The 17,018-nt window shown below is 42.0% G+C and overlaps 1 protein-coding gene across 2 annotated transcripts in view; it reads right to left on the bottom strand.

The window, feature by feature from the left end:
• Positions 1-13,970: 13,970 nt before the first annotated feature.
• Positions 13,971-17,018, bottom strand: part of CDC42SE2 (CDC42 small effector 2) — a 151,429-nt gene continuing 148,381 nt past the window's right edge. For both annotated transcript variants that reach the window (XM_088470038.1, XM_088470036.1), the window contains exon 5: positions 13,971-16,691. The gene's annotated coding sequence lies outside the window, so the exon portion shown is untranslated. The remainder of the gene's footprint in view (positions 16,692-17,018) is intronic.

Raw genomic sequence — 17,018 nt, 5'->3', positions numbered from 1 at the left:
CACTACCTGCACACCTGGACAGCTCTAATTGTTTCTACTTGGACATTAACCCATTACTCCCACCACAGAACTCTTGTGCACATTTATATATTCCTGGACTTTTATTTACTGCCATATTTTATGTCTACTCAAGCACTTATTAAAAAAACCTAGTTCTTTATTCAAACCTGCTTCTGTGATCGCTCCTGCTACCACCCCGGGTCCACAAATAACCTAGAACATAACACTGGCAGGGCATGTTGGCAATTGGGAAACTGCAAGGGCCAGCATGCCTGGGCATCAAGGGTCCATTGGCACCTGTAAAAAAACACAGGACACACATCGTAATAAATAAAATAAATAATTATTAAATAAATACTCCCCCCACATACCCGCATTTATTACTCACTTAATCTATAGGAAATGATCCTCTTTGGTCCATGTAGGCATTCCATTGGGTCTTGGCATACTAAAAAAAAAATACTTGAAATGATCCAACTTGTCAATTTTGTGAACTGGCCACTAATAAGAAGTCACTCTGGGACACTCTCCATAGGAATGAATGGGGCTGCACTGATTGGTCAGTTTGCGGCAGTTCCCGCTCTCTGACCAAATACTGCTCCTAAGTAGATCTATGTAGTGTGCAGCCATACACTACATAAATCTGCTTAGCTGCAATGGTTTAAACTAACATCTAGTTTCATATTGTTAGAATAACAAGGCTTCCTATGCAGGAGTAAATAGCTGGTGTGTTAAGTGTCTGATTGCGGTATATGAGTTTGGGAGATCAAGTCCTGTGTAGGGTATGTTGAGAATTATCTGTTTTAAATACAAGGGGTTTAACTGAAGATGCACATATTTCCTGTACTTAAGGGCTTAGATGCAGGGTGTGGGAACCAATCAAACAAGCCTGTCTGGCTGCACCGCACCCCAATATATCAGTAGAACATCAGAGAAAATCTTGCAATGGAGAGGAAACATTGAATTCTCACCATTGCAGGGTTAGCCATCAGCCATCGGAACCAAACTATCGATGCTTACTATGAAACATTATTATATTTCTAACTCTACTTGCAGCAGTAATTTCTAGGAATAGGGAAAATGTGAGAGTGCAAAGGTAGTGTGTTAGAAGGAGGTAAGAATCAGGGCCACTGAGAGCACTCCTTGGCCCTGGTTCTGCCACATTTTGCTCCGTTCTTCCTGGGCTATTTTTGCAGCCATGTGGTATGTGATCACCTAATGTCCCACAGGCAGCACATATAGTTTAGGACTATACAAAAATCATAGCTTATAAGGGCTTGACAATGACTCAGCAGGGTAGAAACGCGTCGGCAGCAACAGATGGACGTGGCCATTATCATTTGCTTCAGCATGGGTCACTAATCCAAGCGGAGGGAAGTGAATGGACAGCAGCTGCAGAACGCCGAGACCCGGGACTTTTACATCAGCAGGCATCCTCATTGCCGCCCAGATTCCAAACTTCCAAAGGTCCGGTGAGCATTTAACATCTATGCTCCACTGATACCGCTGTACATGAAGCTGCTATTTGCTGGATATGTCTGTGACATATTTTATGGATGATCCAGCTACCACTGCTTATAAGAACTTTGGACCTCATTCAGACCCGGTCGCAAGCGCTGAGCGCTCTCAACCGGGTCGATGTTTTGGTCCTGCGCATGCGCAGCGGCCGCACTGCGCGTGCGCAAGCACTGGAGCAAGCGAGAAACTGTCTCACTCCGGAGCTCACTTCAAAAGGGCCGGCTGTCGATGTTGAGCGACAGCTCGCCCCGTTTTGTAGGCAGGTCGGGGGGTGGCTACACAAACAGAGGTGTTCCTGACGGAACAGCAGTGATGTCAGTGGGGAGTTTCCTGCTCGATCAGAGCAGGAAGCTCCCTGGGGCTTGCGGTTGCCGAGACCTTAGGGTCTCGTCGCAAGCCCCGATGGTCGCGATGGTCTTGACCCACAGCTTAGCTAGCGACCAGGAGGCCGCACTAAAAAAAAGAAGCGGCCGCCCTCATTCAGAGAGAGCGATCGCTTCTAGCGACCACCTATGAATGAGGGCCTTTGTGTGTAGTTTAGCTGTGAAAGTTTTTATTTGTCTTGGATTGATACTAAAGGATTCCCATACATATTTTTAATAAATGTTGTAACAGTGTATATATTAATATCACTATAATGTAGAATATACTGTAATTATTAATCAACCAATATATATATATATAAATAAATAAATGTAATCACTAATTACAGAGAGGGAACAAAAACCAGATTGTCAGGGTCATTGACATATGAACAGACATCTTGGCTAGTTCGAAATATAATCCACTTAGCATTTGAAGACCTACAGTATAGCTACTCTCACACTGTTAGGACATGAGTTTCAAGGTGGAGGTTTGGGATGCCCTTGTATGGGCACGACACCTCGCAGGTGAGGGGGGGAGGATGGGGCTCTGCAGAGACACAGGCTGGCATTCACACAGAGACACACACTTCTGGCAGAAACATTGAAGAGAGAGGTATTTCTCTCACAAGACCACAAAAATGGTCCTAAGTACTCTGGGAAAAATGGCCAAGTATATCATGGATATTTATCCTCTCGATCTGTGCTAAGTATCTGACTAGATAGAATTAAGTTAATGGCATAATGGTGTTGTGTAATAATGTCTACTGTAGTTAGTAAAATGGATAGTTCATGTAATGTATATGTAACAAGTTTTGTTATAGTTATTATAATTATGATCATTAATGGATATATGATGTACAGAGTTACAACATTATGTGAGTTTTCTGACATTCAAAGTGGAGTTTTGTCTAGGGACCATGAGATTTAGACAATAGGACATGGGCCATACCAACCCCCACACACTCTCGCCATGCTTTCTCAGCAGCCATCTTGAAAATACTTCCTCAGCAGTCATCTTGAATTCTCTCTCTCTCTCTGTCTCACTTTTCCTCTCTCTCATCACTGATTTGATTAATACTGTTATATAAGCATTGACTTGATGAATATAAAACACTTGTGCTATACTTTTATTCAAATTAAATGATCCAAATGATTTAAAAGGTATATAATTCTGGTTAACATTTTGCGAGAACACATATGGAATAATGTTGTAACAAAATCAAAATATGTTTTATATTTTAGATTCTTTAAAGTAGTACCCTTTTGCTTGGATGACAGCTTTGCACACTCTTGGCATTCTCTCAGTCACGAGGTAGTATCCTGGAATGGTTTTCCAACAGTCTTGAAGGAGTTCTCAGAGGTGCTGAGCACTTGTTGGCTGCTTTTCCTTCACTCTGCGGTCCAACTCATCCCAAACCAGCTCAATTGGGTTTAGGTCGGGTGATTGTGGAGGCCAGGTCATCTGACACAGCACTCCATCATTTTTCTTCTTGGTCAAGTAGCCCTTACATAGCCTGGAGGTGTGTTTGGGGTCATTGTCTTGTTGAAAAACAAATTATGGTCCCGGTAAGCAAAAATCAGATGGGATGGCATGGCGCTGCAGAATGCTGTGGTAGCCCTGCTGGTTAAGTGTGCCTTGAATTTTGAATAAATCACCAACTATGTCACCAGCAAAGCACCCCCACACCATCACACCTCCTCCATGTTTCACAGTGGGAACCACACATGCAGAAACCATCAGCTCACCTTCTCTACGTCTCACAAAGACAAAGACACGGCGGTTGGAACCAAAAATCTCAAATTTGGACTCATCAGACCAAAGTACAGATTTCCATTGCTCTAATGTCCATTCCTTGTGTTTCTTGGCCCAAACAATTCTCTTCGTTTTGTTGTTCATCCTCAATAGTGGCTTCTTCGCCACAATACAACCATGAAGACTTGATTCACGCAGTCTCCTCTGAACAGTTGATGTTGAGATGTGTCTGCTACTTGAACTCTGTGAAGACTTTATGTGGTCTCTAATCTGAGGTGCTGTTAAGTAGCGGTTTCTGAGGCTGGTAACTCTAATGAACTTATCCTCTACAGCAGAGGTAACTCTTGGTCTTCCTTTCCTGGGGCGGTCCTCATGAGAGCCAGTTTCATCATAGCGTTTGATGGTTTTTGCAACTGCACTTGAGAATACCTTCAAAGTTCTTGAAATTTTCCGTATCGACTAACCTTCATGTCTTAAAGTAATGATGGACTGTCATTTCTCTTTACTGAGTTGAGTGGTTGGTACCATAACATGGATTACAACAGTAGTCAAATAGTGGTGTCCACTGTGTACTAACCCTACCTCTGCACAACACAACTGATGGTCGCAAACACATTAAGAAGGCGTCATTCCACAGATTGACTCTTGACAAGGCACACCTGTTAATTCAAACCAATTCCAGGAGACTACCTCATGAAGCTGATTGAGAGAATGCCAAGAGTGTGCAAAGCTGTTATCCAAGCAAAAGGGGGCTACTTTGAGGAATCTAAAATATAAATCATATTTTGATTTAACACTTTTTTGTTTACAACATAATTCCATATGTGTTCTTTCATAGTTTTGATGTCTTCAGTAATAATCTACTATGTTGAAAATAATTTAAATAAACAAAAACCATTGAATGAGAAGGTGTGTCCATACTTTTGACTGGTACTATATATTATGTATAACCTGAGGTTATTTAATGAAAAATAGAATATTTGCTTCAGATATATAAGGTTTAAACCAGGCAATTGCCTGCAGGTAAAGCAGAAGAAGCACAAGGAGGGAAAAACAAGGCGCCACTTAACAAATGTGGAAGTTTTTATTCACATTTGCCTCCTGCATATGAATTTAGAATATCGCTAATTAACAATTGCTTGTAGGAAGAACCATTGATCCATTTATTTCAATATTACCGGAAGATCCTTTGAAGAGTTGTTTTAGATACTACACAGTATGATAACAAGTAACATACTGTGTACTCTTGAAGATTAAATAAGAAGTAGACTGAAGTCCGACACATTTTTTATAGTTTATTCACCTCTAGTAGACACACTTTTTTTGATATATTAACATTGTGACAGAAGGTTGAACTGTGTCTTGTGGTGTGATTTTCAGCTGCAGAATAATTGAAGCGCCTGTTCTTTTTGCTTAACAAAGCTTATCGAGGGTGTGCACAATGACTATTTTGACACTATTGGTTGAAGTCATCAGTTTACTGAACCTTTAATGTCACTCAGCTGTGGCTACAAATGGAAAAGCCCCTACCATAACCTTTACACCCTCTCAACCGGCGACCACACTCTTGACAACCCTGGAGAGGGGTGTGCAACAAGAAAAATGTGGATGGGGCATTCAGTATATGGGTTGTCCCGACTCTTGTCCCTGTATCTACTTAGGAGTGCAATCTCATCTTTATTATAACATATACATAAAATATCATATTTTTGTCATGTGGTTGGCAGATACTGGTGTTTGCACTTTAGATCAGCTTTGTGCCCTATGTCCCACATAATCTCTTCGCAATCTTTTTCTTACAAACATAAAACAGTTGTGAAATCAATGGCAAAGTACAAAGGAGTGTCATCACATCAAAACCAAGTAGTTTTCCGTTTACCTGCTTGAGGAACAGCGGAGCCAATCTCACTATACATATTTATATCTTAGAGCAGCTTACATGCCTCCTGTTCCTTAGAAAGTACCAGTTGTGGTTAAATGTGATAGAGCATGCAATATATTATGCTTTATTTATGCTCATCACAGTCGGAGAATGTGCTGAGCAGAATTGTTCGGCAGTGGAACGGTATTCTGCTTCCTAGCGGTTTTCCAAACCCAACAGTCCATGTCATAGGTCCATAGTCAGAGCCTTATTCTGCACAGGATGTTCTCCCTTCTATGGAAATTCATGAATGGATCAATTAATAAATGCCTGAGCTCCTCTTATGGTGATATCATGGCCTTCGTGATACACAAATTAAAATATCACCTTCCATCCTCTGTCCGCTGACAGAGAATACAGGGGCTTGTAGTTTAACAATATATGATGTGTCACAGGTTGGCCAGGTCTTAAGGCGCCCGTCCACTAGCAGATGAGGTAACTACAGTAAGATTACGACATCGTAATTGTACCGTCGTTCCCCATCCCCTGCAGTGCCTACACTGAATGATTAGTCGTTCCGTGTAGGCACCGTCCATCATCCCTGAACATGGGCAATCTGTTGTTATCGGCAGATTGACCGGCATATTCAGCCGATAATTGATGTTGGAAACGACCAGCGGGAGCGCACATCGCTGGTCGTTTCTGACATTATAATGCACGATTTGTGCACGATTACAATGTCGTAATCGTGCAATTGCTTATTAATATCTGCTAGAGGATGTCTGCATTTAGTTTGTAAGCTCATCTTTACCTTCCAGTTTAGATAATTTAAATAATTTGTATCATTCTGCACTCAATGTGCTGTCAGCGTTTTTATTATTATTATCATCATTTATATGGCACCACAAAGGGTCTGCAGCACCTAACAAAGTACATAAACAGTATGAACAAAACAAGAAAAAAGTGACTTACAGCTAGGGATTCTAGTCCTGAAATTATTTAGTAATCCTGGGATTTCAGGATTCCAGGGGTACTGTTCCGGGAAGAATTTTGGAATTGGGATTAAGAAAAAAAAATACTAAGTAAACTGTTAAAACAGCACAAATCTGTACACTGGAAATTGTTAGCCAATTAGACGGATGATGTAATGCAACTGCAATATTCTAAAAAATGTTGGATCCTTTATTCATTTGCTAAAAGAACAACCTAAGAAAAACTAGTGTGTCCAGGGTCTCAAAGTTAACTCAGCTCTGTATTTTATTACCTACTGTATATACCCTACTGCAGAGAAAGCATGTTCAAGCTCTACCTATGCTAAGGGCTATTTCACATTTGCCGGTTTTGGCCCGGGCGGCAAAAAGCCACCCGTTTTTTTAGCCGGGTGTGAACTCTATTAAATGCAGGGAATCGGCGGGTCCTTTCAGACGGCACGGCTACGGCCCGGTCGCCGTCCAACAGCCGGAAATATCTACTGTGTTTCCTTTCACACACACTGACTTCTGCTGGCCGGGCTTGTGCAGCAGTGGCTGCTGCTGCACATGCCCAATTGGTTGCCAAAAGAAAAACCCCATAAAAAGCGCTTGTGAAAGGCACACAGTGCCTGTAAAAACCCGGCCTGCTACTGCCCGGTTCTTGCCTGGCCGTCCAAAACCGGCAAATGTGAAACTGGCCAGAGGGTGGAATAGACAGTAGGTACTGGTATACCAGTTGCAAATGGTGGCCTTGTTTACTTTCTCCCTCGAGCAGTGCCATTTCTTTTCTTTTATTGTCACTGCTTTTCCAGCCAATCAGTTTCTGGCTGTGCAGGTTTCATTGCTTCTTTGATTTAAAGATCAAGTATTTGCTTTAAAGTACAGCTAGTCTGTGTCTGGTGCTGGTCCGAGTCTGACTCTTCATAGGGTATTTCTTGCTGTTCCTCCTCCTGAATCTCTAGTACAGTTGTGTCTGGTTCATTTGTGCATATTGCTAGCCTTCTTCATTTTTTATTTGCTTGACTAGCTATAGTGAATAAATGAGAAATTTCAACTTCCGAATTGTTGTATAACTATATTATTTAAGGCATGAAACATATTGTTTAAAAAAGTCAATTTATGTTTCTGTAATTGAGATATATCCAGTAACTTTAGAAGAGCATTGTTCTCCACCTAGTTTTACAATTCACTATTAGTAACAATTCTTTACCTTTCTGTTTTTGCAGACTGACAATTTTTTTTGTGGGAACAATAGCAATTTTCTGAACCTTTTTGACTATCTCATTTATATTTTGCTCAGATAGGTGAATGATATTTTCATCCGAAGCTGGAAGTACGGTTAAGCTCATGTCTATATCTTCAGATGGGGTTTGCTACGATTGGTTGACAGTTATGTCAACACGATGAACTGTCCCTGGTGGTCTAGCAGTGTCTTACCTCGTCCTGGCGGCTGCAGCGACTTCTTCCGAGTCATGCCGTTCACGTGAGGATCAGTTTCGGCTGCGTTGTCTCAGCATCAGAGTTCCAGTGAGTATTTTACCCACTATCCCTAATCTTAACCCCTGCAGCCTAAGTCTCTCGGTGGTGCCTAACCCTAAAAGTCGGCATCCTCAGACTATCATCATTTCATATAGTGACAGTTCAGATGTCGACACTGTGAACATGTCTCCATTCTAAGGATGTAAACATGGTGCCTGTTGACAGTTTGTACCATGTTGACATCCTAATGACAGAATTGTGGTGTCAACATTATGACATTAAAAATGGTTACTGTCAACCTTCTGACTGGATACCCTTCAGCTGCAATATCACCTGCTGCTTCAGCTGTGTCAGACTCATCAGCAACATTACCTCCCCCTCCGTTTAGACTGCAAGCTCCATGAGCAGGGCCCTTCTACCTCCTGTTCTCATTACCTAATTCTCTTGCACACCAGCTGCACTCTAAACCTCCTCCTAGGGTTCTCTGCCCGTGGACTGCAGTCCTGTTATTTTTGTTTCTTCTTATGATCTCGACTAGTTATCTGCGCCCACGCTCTGGGCCATCTCTACCTATAGGCTAAATGGGCAGTTGCCCAAGGGCCCCAGGATTCCAAGGACCTGTGGCCGATAGCTCCCCTACCCCCCATCGCATAGCTGCCACCAGAGCTGACCCTAGGCATTCAAGGCATTTGAAATGCCTTAGGATCATCCCACGGCTCAGCGGCAGGGGTCACGGAACTATCGCCCGTGACAATTAAGGGCAGTACTAATGAGTGATACTGACTCATTATTACAGTACTCCGAGTCTGTGCTGTGGCTGGCTGAGGGCCGTACGGCCCGTACTGAAGGAGGAGGCATAGAGTTTGTATGGCTGGAAGAGGAGGGGGCCTTTTTTTTCTGCGGGGGGGGGGGGGGTGGTTACTGCCTGCGGTGGGGTGGTGTATTAATGTAGTGTGTGTATGGGGGAGGGGTGTATTCATTTTATGTGAGGGTGCGAGGGGTGCGTTATAAGTTATGTATGGTCACTGATGTTCTCTGCGATATTTGGCACTTACTGCGGCGCTCTCTGCATTAAATGGCGCTCATTGCAACGCTCTATGATGTGGCCCTCACTGCGACGCTATCTGCATTATATGGTGCCTCTGCATTATATGGCTCTCACTGCGATGCACTCTGCATTTTATGGCCTTTAGATGTGTATGTTTTATGGTATATTCTCATTATTCATTCACAGCAAGTGCTATGTTATCTGTGTTTTCAGAACATTTAAAAAAAAAAAATGACTAGTGCCCGTTTTGTGGAGGACATCACATACTGCAAGGGGAAGGCCATGCACTGGACACAATTACTGTTCAGCAGGCCATAAGTTTTCCAGCTCGTACCATTACATTTGGACCATCTGTTATGACTGCGACAATATAATTTTCAAGCATCACATGAAATTTTGAAATCCTGTTTAAATAAATTTTAAGACATTTTTAATGCAATCAACGATCTTTGAACTCTGGGCCTGATTCAGACCCGCTCGCGGAACGCCTACCGTCTGGGGCCGGCCCCACTGACATCACAAGTGATGTCAGTGTGAGTGCTTTCGGCTCTGTTAAGAGCCGAAAGCACTCTAGGGCTTGCAGCAACGAGACCCTACCACAAGGGTCTCGTCGCAAGCCTGATGGTCGCGATGGTCTTGACCATCGCGACCAACTTCCTGGCCGCTCGCTATAGCTGTGGAGGCCGCTCTAAAAAAAAAAACAGGGACGGCCCTGATTCAGAGCGAGCACTCTGTCAGAGCGTCCGGCTCTGCATCAGGGTCAGGTAAATCCAAAGGGAAGAGGAAGAGACTTTTGTGGTGCACTCATTCAATTTTAAATTCATTTAGAGTGCACCACAAAGGAGTGTTTTCTTCCTCTTCTCTTTGGATTTACTTGTATACTACAACTGACTCTGGGAGCACCACCAACCTAGTGATATATTTTACTACTAATTTGAAAATCTAATGGTGATATATTGTTATTATAATGCTAAACTAATCCTTTTTTCAGGATTCATGAGAGGTCTTGTGCAGAATCACCCACTTCTGTTGAACTCTGACCAGACCCAAACTCCTATACAGTATTTGCTTTGCCCATAATATTCATATATCTTTTAATAGCAGTATAGGTCCATTCATCAAATTCACCAAAGGCTCTTTGAAATGCAAGAATAAAGTAAATAATTATTATTATACTGTCAATATCAGAGCGTACTTTATAGCACCAGAGTTTGGGCTGGTAACAGCCCCATACCAGGGCACAAATGAGCTCCAATCGGCTGTACAGGCTGCCTGATTGGAACGTATAAAGGATGCTCTGTTGTCATTGCAGCAGTGATCCTGGCTGCAGGGTGCCGTTCAGATATCCTGCTAGCCAGAAGCAAGGACCGTGGAGTGACGATGGTGCAGTCCACAGAGCCCTTTGCTCTGTGTGGCGGCACCAATCGCACACTCCTAGTTACGGCCCTGGCTGATAAATAAGGAATTTGCTTAGCATTAGGGTGCAATTTAATAAAAAACTGAATTAGTGTAGCGGTGAAAATTGTACACACAATACAACACATTGCAAAATGGCTATATTACATTGATGATGTGGCATAGAAGAACAACTGATCAACTTCATGGAAGACCTGAATCAGAACGAACTTAGGGCCTTATTCAGCGGTGCACATATGCGCACTGCTGAATGCAGATTCCCAATGGTCGGGAATCTTCGGATGCGCCGGACCCGGTCCTGCGTGATCGCATGCAGAGCGGCAGCAGACGGTCAGTGATTAACAGTCTGCTGCCGATTTTGGGATATGATTGCCTCCATTTCCCAAAATGGAGGCTCGCCACTGCAGTTGGGGTTGGGAGGGAAGAGGCCAGGATCTCCATCGGCTGACTGTGATTTCCTGGCCTCTTTCTTGCATCTGCGGTGGCCAGCTTGCATGACCCCATGGGTAACTTAGCCGGCCGACGTTACCGCAGATTATCTGATGCTGTGTCCGCGGATAAGTGATGCATACAGGAGGCATGATGCCTCCTGCTGCATTACCATAATTGCAAGGACAGAATTGTAAAACTGCATGTGTGCAGCTTCGAAATTCTGTCATGTGCTGAATCAGGCCCTTAATATTAAGCTCACATACAGTACAGTAGGGATAACATATCTTTCTTAGATTTGAAAATGTATCATGACAAAAGCAACATGCTGGCCAAAGAAATCTTTCGGAAAAAGACAGCTTAACCATCATCTATACTTACACTAACTATATATATTAAAAAAAAAAAAAAAAACTACTACCCCAAAAAGGAATAACTTTCTTTATTAGCAATATTTTTGTTTTGAGTATCTAGTATTAGATCCTTGGAGCACCACCAACCGGTTTTTATATTCAGATAATTGTGAGTCAACTATTTCTCTGTATATGTTAGTAACTTGATGACGTTTTGAGACATGACATATAATACACTAAGGAATAGAAATCATATCAGTTCCATGAGTAGTGTCTGTGAACTTCTTTTACCTAGTGCAACACGGGGTGTAGAAATGAGGATTCAGACAGGCAGGTTCTTGGTAAAGCCGTGTCTTTTAATGGCAGCAGACACTGCACTTCAGCATACATGAGCTTAGGCCTGGACACACACAGGCATAACACAAATAACTAAACATAAAAGTCCCATCACTCCTCATTCTCAATAGTCAGTAATGGCTTGCAGCCACAATCGGCCATGCTTTCCCAGCATAACCCTTGGTCCATTGCACTACAGAGACTTAATCCTACTACCTGGCCGCTAGACAGCATCAGGCGTATGAGAGTTTTAAAACCTACCTGTGCTGCTGACTTCCTGCTGGCTGTGTGCGCCCTGGAAAACCCGGAGTTCCATATTTTCACCTTGAGCTGTGCAACTCAGAAAACCTGGAGTTCCAAACTACTATTGCAGGTGCAGAATGTGCCGGTCTGGTTTTCCTCTTGGAGGGAGCTGATCCCACCAGAATGTGGGTAATTCAGATGAGAGACCACCCCTCACACCACACTAGTTGATATGCCACCCTCTTATATAATAGTACTTTAGCGAACTGTGAGGGTATCAAACTTGCCCTATTATTTGTCCCCTTATGCTGCAGTGTGTGTGCTACTAACACAATATTTACCCCCTAGTAGTGTTAGAAGAATTTATGTGGAGCACAGAGTTTATTCAAGCATTGTATAAGCCAACAAATCCAACGTTTCAGTCCTACATGGACCTTTATCAGGGCATGAAATAAAGATCAGATAATCTAAATAGTTTCCAACATTTCAGAACTTATGTTTTTTCATCAGGGATACCTGGTATCTACCAAGTTTGCTCACTGTTTGGGAGTGATTTTTGCCCATTCTTCCTTACAGATCTGCTCCAGGTTGCTCAGATTGGTTGGATGAGTACAATTTTTCTATTAATGCCACAGATTCCCAATTGGGTCGAGATCTGGACTGTGACTTGGCCACTATAGAACATTCACCTTTTGATAATCACGCCAGTGTTGCTTTGGCCTTGCGCATGGGATCATTGTAATTCTGAAAGGTGGACTTTTCCCCAAGCAGCTTTTTTTTTTTTGTTTAGCAGACTGAAGCAGGTTGTATTGCAGTATTTCTCTGTATTTTGCACCATCCATTGGTGCTTCAATTTTAATAAGATGCCCAGTCCCCTCTGAGGAAAAGCATCCACACATAGGACCTCATTCAGAGTCGGTCATTGCGGCCGCACGGTCGTACGCCACCGATGTTCGCTAAACTGCGCATGCATAAAGTTCGCAATGCGCGTACGCAAACTAGCTGCTACGATCATAAATTTCTCTCTCCTTGAACACAGCCAGGTCAGTAGTTTGAGTGACAGAATGAGGTGTTTGTGGGTGGTAACAGGGGAAGGTGCTTGAAAACGGGGGAGTGGAGATCCGAACGCAGGCGTGCCTAATTATGCGAACTGCGTTTTATGGGAGTGCATACTTAAAGTAGTGGCATGGCACACGTGACATGGGTGGTTTGTACACTGACCTGATCGTAGTGCTTAAGAGAGGGTATGGTCAACCTTAAGCTCTATAACCAGTTCCGATGGTTACCGATGGTCTCGATTAATCCTTATATGGCCGGAGATGACGTGTAATGCGTACGAGAAGGGGGCGTATTTTGTCTTACAGCCGCATCCTCCCCTTGGTCGGCCAGCTAACGATCCGATCTTAAGGACGCAACTTGCGAGTGCATCATTTGCATATCCGGCCCCTTTCCCCTTACGACCGTGCGGCCGCAACGACAGACTCTGAATGAGGTCCATAATGCTGCCACCCTATACTTTACTGTTGGGATGGTGTTTGCTAAGGAATGAGCAGCGTTAGGTCTGCACCAGTGTTTTTAATTGGGGCCAAAAGGATCCATTTTTGTATCATCTGACATCAAAAAGGGCTGATTAGAAGGGCTGTTTTACGTGCAAGGAGGCTAGATGTATGAGGCCATATCTGTAGGTATAGGTCACCAGATCGAGAAGTAGAGATGGGCACATTTCATGGTTTTCAGTGGCTGCAGGTCAGTGTGACAGATGGATAAAGCTCCAGTCCATGAGCAAGTGGGCATTCATTGCAGCTTTGTGTGTACCCACTACATACCTCTCAACATTCATAAAAGTAAACAACAAATTAAGCCCTGCACCTGTTCCACCCAAATATGCCCTCTTTCCAAACAATCTTCCGCACACTTTGTGGGTGACCCAATAAATTAAAATCGCCGTCTGTCAGATAAGTCAGATTCACCCACCTGCACCTATGGGGTGCAGGTGGGTGAAAGCACGGAAAAAAAAATAAACTGTTGGCAGTGTACACAATTGTACCCAAGAACTTTGTTGAATCACAAATCCACTGTATTAAGTAAATATTAAACATTTCTCACAACAAAATACACTCCTTATTGCAGGAATATTTTCAGTTACCAACTTTATTTGAGAACGTTCAGAAAATCAAATAAAATATCCAACGCAGAGATGAAAGAAAACATTTATTGAATCAATGTCAATACTTCTCTGTAATATCTACAAGCCAACACTGAACTGACTTTATTCAAGAATGAACACAATGTACAAAAAGTATGCTTTGTTATAAAAATATGTTGATTATTTTTTTTTATTCTCAATCACAGAATGTGAAAAATTTTTTCTTTTTTTGATAAACCTGCTTTTCAGACAGATTGGTAGTAGGGTGATAAAAAGCATGGCAAATACCCCTGGCACAGTCTGATCATTCTCTTTTTACCCTTTATAGAACAGTTGTTAAATTACACAATTCTTAATGTATTGCAACAGTTTAACTATTACTGTTAGCTGAGGACTACCGCTTGTCAAGTTGTAGGCCCCAGGCAACAAGTATTTATCCCACCACGGCATATTCATAAGGAACTTTGATCTAGTGGGTGTCAGATGTTTAGTATTGCAATAATTCTCTGTTCTTCTCCACTCTGATGAGCTATCTGTTTGACACTATATGGATAGGGAATGGTTGTTACAAGGTATAATTATTGTTGTACAAGGTACAGTTTGGCTTAATGGTTCTGGACATTAACATAGGCATTCAGACTTCTATTTAACATCCCATTTGTTCAATACTCTGACGTGGAACTGAAACGGACCTGACTTAACTGAGTCAGGCGTCGTTTGTACCACATCTTACATGACTTGTATATGGGACCAAACAACATGTACATCCATAAACAGTGCAATATTAAAATAATTATTTTTACAATGTGTGAAAGACATACACGTTTTGGAACCTGAGCAAAAAGACTTATTCTACAGATGCTCTTAAAAGTCACTCTGTATGTTAAAAGACAGTTTTTACATTTCACTTTTTTGCCCTGGAACGTTTATTTTTATCCAGATAGCAGCAGTTCTACAATCTCATGGCCTGTAAGCAATCTGACCCTAAAGACTGTATTCTATTAAATAACTCCAGCTTTTCGGAAACTATTATCCCCTCCCCTCCACCAGCAGTGGCAGAATCATGGGGGTCCTGTGTGTTTGATCCCACAGTTTCAGAGCAACTTATCCGAGCGGACATCAATAAAGGCTTCTACTTGGAGCCATTTAAGTGAGTAGGTTAATAATGCAGATGGTATAGCTGCCGCTGATAAACTGCATTCATATAAATCCGTGTTACTGACACACAGCTATAAGCTGCGTATACATTTAAACTAGGGATGTGCAGGCTCGGATAGGTTCGAGTTTGCACGTTGAGTTTGGATTTTTCCCTCCAAAAAAACAGAACTCAGAAAGAGGCTAAACGTCATCTTACATGGACGAACATCATCATTCCTGGACTTTTGTCCTATCCGAGCCTGCACATCCCTAGTTTAAACTTGTCCATGACCTCGGGCGCTGGAGTAGGGACTGTTATGGTCTCCAGCAGGAGCATGCACCATGTGAGTTATAAGGGTTACAGAAATGAGACCGCTATGATTCTGTTACTTAAGATGAGGGTGGCATATACTTTACACAATAATAATTCTTAGCCCATATCTTCTTTCAACTTGAAAAATGCTAATCACAAACTCAAGGTTATATTAGTTTTTTCATGAATTATGACTTGTACAGTTTATTGTTAACACAATTTTGTTTTTCATATATTGCTGTTTTTCTTAATATGCGCTGTGCGTCATTTTGTGAAAAATAAACTGACATATCGGAGGGTAAAATCCTCACATCTGTATACAAATCAGTTTCATGGCTAATGCATTATAAATAAATGATAATTAAATGAAGTCATTTCCAGAGTGCACGGCTTAGATCAGGGGGCTGCTAAAGGAGCCACAAGTTGGATGACAGAGCATGCTGGTAGCTGTACAGCATTAGAGGGAACACTGCCTGTATGTTGTTATTAAATGTTATGGGATTACTGCAGGCAGTCTGACATGCACTACTAGTCACCTAAGTATAGGCCGGTAAGTGGGTAAGAAAGCAGGAATGGTGTTTCTATTTTTTTTTTTTCTTAACAGACAAAAGCACCAATACAACACTGTATAAGGTTACTACACTGGTTTACAATCTCGAGGTCAGATCTTGCAAATAAATATATTGAACATTTACAACAGAATTCCTTATGCATGGAAGCTTTTATTATTATTTGTATCATTATTATTACTATATAATCCTTATTGAGATCAATTTGGAGAAGACCTAAAGTGATTTAAGCCTCTTTACTCCCGTTGCTTCAGGAGGACATTTTGGCAGATACGAGTATCCTCAGTCTTCAGCAACAGACAATTTTGAATTTCCTGGCCCAGGTCAGGGCCACTGTACAAAGCAACATTACATAGCATGCAAGTCATCTACTAAACAAAGTCCAAATTAGCAGTTGTGCTTCAAAGTCCCAGGCCTTCTAAAAAAACCAAGAGCAGAGGCCCGCATATATAGCAATTAACTAAACAAAAGAACAAAAAAGAAGCAAGGATGAAAACATGAGGGCCTGCAAAGTAAGATTATTCCAAATTGGTTTGGTTTTAAATTCTCATATTGGCATAGACTAAAGCCTACACCACTGAAGAGACACGGCTCTGCCTATAATGAAGATAAGATCATCGGCACAGCTCATCTTTTCCATCCCATGGGAGGACAATGCACCATCTTGCACATGATGAAGAACACAAAAAACAGTCACCAAATGAGGGTGGTAAAGACAAAAATAGAATAGAAATTATGATCCATCCAGGAGACCCTAGGAATTTGGAAGAGAATGTATTAGTAATGGAGATAAACTGCTAGATGAATACAACAGCAAAATGTCAAGAGTAATGTGCTAAAGTAACAACATAACATTACTTATTTTACATGTCTTATCTCCAAGTTAAGAGGAGTTTGGCAAGGTCACTCTCCTCGTGTTTCCCTGTCAGAGTGGACAGCATATGACTGCACAAGACCATCCAGCCTGCCCTTTTTAACCTTTTAGTAACCTAAACCCTATATGATCCTTAGTTCTTTTGTAAGGATTTTCTTATGCCTATTCCAAGCATGTTTAAATTGCAAGTAGTCTATAGCTATATCC

The sequence above is a fragment of the Taudactylus pleione genome, unplaced genomic scaffold (genome assembly GCF_031769625.1).
Source record: "Taudactylus pleione unplaced genomic scaffold, aTauple2 ptg000095l, whole genome shotgun sequence".
Lineage (NCBI taxonomy): Eukaryota > Metazoa > Chordata > Amphibia > Anura > Myobatrachidae > Taudactylus > Taudactylus pleione.
Note: the sequence above shows the minus strand (reverse complement) of the source record. Positions and strands in the feature narration are given on the sequence as shown.